This window comes from Thunnus thynnus, chromosome 20 (genome assembly GCF_963924715.1).
Source record: "Thunnus thynnus chromosome 20, fThuThy2.1, whole genome shotgun sequence".
In the NCBI taxonomy this organism is placed as follows: Eukaryota; Metazoa; Chordata; class Actinopteri; order Scombriformes; family Scombridae; genus Thunnus; species Thunnus thynnus.
Window position 1 is genome coordinate 15,319,949 of NC_089536.1, and position 4,730 is coordinate 15,324,678.

The window sequence follows — 4,730 nt, forward strand, 5'->3', positions numbered from 1 at the left end:
GAAATGAAAAGGAGAAATGCAGAAGAGGAAATGAAACTGAAAGAGCATCTGTCTCCATGGTAAATCTGTTAAGTGTTTATTGGTTATTTATTTCTGCTGTAGAACATAACCACCATGAAAGTATCAAAAAATGTTAAACATTTTATTTCTCTCATTCACTGACTTTATTCTCATTACCACTGCTCTCTTCATTCACTCTTAGCTCGCACAAGTTGACGCAGCTGTGGTGTCTGTGTTTGACCAATCAGCGATGGTCAGCACAACAAACCCTGACCCAAAAGTTCTTATACCCCCCAAAAACAAGCAGACAATTTTAGGGGGATAAAATAATCTTCCTGGAACTTCATGTAGTTCCTGGTTCCTTGCATGGAAACATAAGTAGGCGACCCGAATTCCTCAAAAGGTTCTTACTCCGGGAAAGTTCCTGCGGTGGAAACACAGCTTATCTGGTACATACAGGAAGGAATAGCAGAACACAAATATAGTTTCAAATCTAAATGTATCAAGTGCTGTACAGAGCAGAACTCCAAATAAACTCACTGAGATATGGGATTCGCAAAATGCAAGTCAAGTTATGCCAATGACCAAGTGTACTAATGAGAAGGAGGCTGCAGTGAAGAAGAGAGAAATAAACAGTAACAGGTGTGACTGGTGGCAGGACATTGTCATTAATGTGACTGTATGCATAACTTCAGTACTCTGCCAGCACTAATAAGTTATTTAATGTGCCCTATTTCTCTTGACTACTATAATGTTGTTATCCTTTTAATGTGTTTTAGTTTGTCTGACCAAACAGACTATATAAAGCTTAAATAAAGCCTAGTGTGGGCAGACATTCACAGTAATATTTTCTTATTGCCTTCCAGTGAGGCTGGAATATTGGACCAAGAGGTGGGGATGAACAGTGTGTGTATAAAGATTTAAAACAAATTGGAGCATAGATTACTGGTAGTAAAGACATAAGCAAGTGAAGCCATGAACATAGTTTGTCCTGAGGACAAAGTGGTGTAACTCCGGCACCATTCATTTTATTTAGTTTAGGCTTTGATAGTTGGCTCATCAAATATTTGGATTGAAAGTGAGTTGGATTCATGGAAGAATTGGTAGTTTTTAAGATTAAATTAGTTTTAAGGAAGAGTCTTAACTGTGGCCTCCAGTAGTGCCTGAAACTGCAGCAGCCAGCACTCAGAGAGGAGAGGCATTACTCTACCTAAATCTAATATTTTTCAAACATTGCTTTTCTTGCCATTGACAATTCACATACATAGTTTTTATATACAAGGAATATATGTATTTATTTCTTTGCATAACAAGAGTACCAAAGTGCAACATCAATATAAAGATTTGAGACTTTAAATTATAAATATTAGTTTATTAAACCCTCTGCTATGTCCTCCTCTGGATTCTTCAGTATCTGTCCCAGGACCACAGTCTACAAAGTGTACAGCTCACAGAAAAGGCCTTGAGAGAGGCCCTGAAATGTCTCTTGAAATCAAAATTGGGAATTTTGCATAGAAATCTGCTATATTGTCACCCAAAACCCTAATCATTTTCACATTACTAGAAGGCAATGGTGATATTAAATGTTGTTTTTTTCTGTGATTCATTCTTATGAAATGCATTGAAGTGATTTTTCCCCTCTCACAGCTGTCAGTGTGGGTTTATTTGCAGCAGGTTTAGAGCAACATTGTTGAGCAAAGTTGTTTCCAATGCCAACTAGTGTTTGACACTCAACAGTTGGAGTCCACTGGATGTCAACCAAACACTGAGTCAGAGCCATTTTGGCCAGCCTCCTTATAACAGCTGCACTCATCTGGGCAGGAATACACATCGCAGACATGGCTCTGTGGAGTCCAGGAATCTTTGTTGAACAGTGGTCGCACTGTGGTCTTCAGCCCACGTTTTTTTTATGGTAAACAGAGCGACACACTAACATCCTGACCGCCAAACCCCACCCTCACCTCATCTGTACCAACACATCCTCCTATGGATTAGTGCCATGAAACCCCTTCAGCATTAACAGCTGTCTTATGTCATTAACTGACACAATTTGGCTTTGTATCATGTCATTTGTGTGTTTTAAAAATAGTTTGTTTTAGTACTCAATGTGGTTTCATACTATGATAGTACAGGTGTACAAGGCAACAGATGTCAGTTGAGAGCAGGTACAGGAGACACTGATTATTTGTCTTTGGCCTTCTTGAAAACCATCATGACATTGTGTCTTCACCTCTGTGTGGGAGGTCTACACAGGCTATCAATGTGATTGAGTGTATTCTGTGAAGATTTGTGAGGAAATACAGTAAACTGACCTTCCAACCCTCAACAGTTTAATACAGATATACATTTTACTCTCAGAACACGTGTCAGTCACAGAAACCACTGACCTGTAAAAGCTCTTTCCAGGCAAGGAACCTTTAAACAAAGTGTCTACAACCACGCTAGCATCTGTGTGAGGCTGAGGATTTTTTAGCTAAATGCTAACAGCAACATATTGCTGCCACCATGACAATAAATATTCATGTTATAACATGATATTTTTTGTGTTATTCTGAGATATTTTCTCGTTATTACTAGATATCAGGTTATTCATTTTTTACAAGAAACATTTCTTGTAATGACAACATATCACTTTATCTGATTAGAACACAAAACTTTCTCATCATTTCACAAAATGAATGTATCTCATTAAACATCTCTAGTTATAAGTTTGCAAGTTGTTTATAACGAGAAATTTCCATATGTCATTAAAACAAGAAAACAAGCCAGTTGGTGCCTAAAGAGACAATATTTTAGCCTACATGTGCTAGGTAAAGTGAAAATTACTGGCGATATAACAAGATTCTAACATAAGCATGCAAACATGCTCACAAAAACATGCTAACATACTAAAGTTTAGCAGGAACAATGTTTACCATGTTTGGCATCTTAGTTTAAGGTGTTAGCATGCTAACATTTGCTAATTAGCACTCAACAAAAAGTATTAAGGCTGATAGGAATGTCATTAATTTGACAAGTGTTTGGTCATAAACCAAAATATTGGATGGACAAATTAAAAATGTGACCTGATAATGGCACTAAGGCTAATGGATCACAAAAAGTTACAATGCATCCTGAAGTTAATATGAATGTGTGTACCAAATGTAATTGCCATTAGAGCCATACTACTAGCATGCATGCTCTGATTTAGGCTTATAACCAATTTGGTAAGTGTAGCGAAGGAGGGTTTCCACAATAGGTCACAACCGTGATCTCCCAGACTTTGGACAACTGCACCAACCCTTCAGCCAAAGCCTCAACCCACTAGCCAAGGGCTGGAGCATCTAGTCATCCATGGTTATTACTCTCTAGAGGGCACGGGCCTGCACCATGACAGTAAGACAGTAAATGTCATATTGTCTTCACAGGAACATAAAACTAGCAATTCAATGCAAATACAATTATTACATCAAGTATTATTCTACTCATCCCTTTGACTGCCAATCAACACACTGTAAGAGACTGTCTGCATCTAGCACAAACATACTTGTTAAAGCATCATTGTCCCATAAGGATTTCTTTAATGTCCTAAATAAAGGATGATTGAAAATATTTCCAAGAGATCAGAAGCTGAAAGAGCAGCGAGGAAGTGAAAGACAGATTTGTTGCCATGTGGTGAAAAGTTAGCCAGATGGTTTGTCAGAGGTATTGACTGAGTTTGTTGAGAAGCCAAGTATGTGAGAGGTCTGGGTGGGCTGGGAGGTGAGATGTTAACCTCTCCTTGACCCTATAAGAAGAGGATTTGGACTTTAGGTGAGGAATCTATGTGAAAGGTGAGATATCTTTCTCTTTTTACCCGCTTTTTTCTTTAAATATACAAGGGGCCTCTCACCCATCAACAGTATGTGTGTGCTGAGACCATGGAGACTTTATGGACCTAAAGAGCCCACTAACAGTTTCCATCATATCACTCATTGCACAGACTACTCTGCGTCTTGAGCTGATGTAATTTCTGTCGTAAAGTCCATTCATAAATAAGAGTATAGTTCAGTCAGGATGCATGTTGAGCTCTCTGTAAAGTACATATTTACTCTTTACCAGACAGCCAATACTGAGTTTTTTGTTTTAATGTACTGAAGCATTTGACCAAAGTGCCTTTAAAAAATATTCTTAAAACCAAATACTGAACTAAACTGTGGCCTATTCAGAACTTTACATGTGCAATTTCATTTTTGTTGTGTTCTGTCATTGAGTTACAGTCATTTGAGTGATTTATTGCTGAAAGTATTTAAAGTATATTTACTTTAACCTGTCTGCAGTATATGTCTTTCCATAGTCTGGACTGTTCAGATGATTATTTTTCCTGTTTAAGGTTGTTTTCTTTGGATTACAGTGTGTTTGATGTTCTTATGTGAAGGTTATATATGTCATCCTCTCCTCTCCTCATCCTCTTATATTTGAGCCCATTTGAATAAATCAAAGTCTGTTTTTAGAACACATTTTATGCTTTGTGTTAGCCAACATCATCATAGCAAACTCCTTGATTTAAAATAATACATCGATTAATAAGCTGTATCAAATGTTTGAAGAATATATTTGTGAAAAGATGCTTTTATGGTGTGTGCAAACAATTTAAACTATGAGTGCAAAGCAGCTGTATCATCCTTTAATCCAGTTTGTGTGATGATGCACCGTCCAGACTTCATCAGTCAACGTCCAATCTGATGAACTCCCTCTCTTTGCTTCTCTAT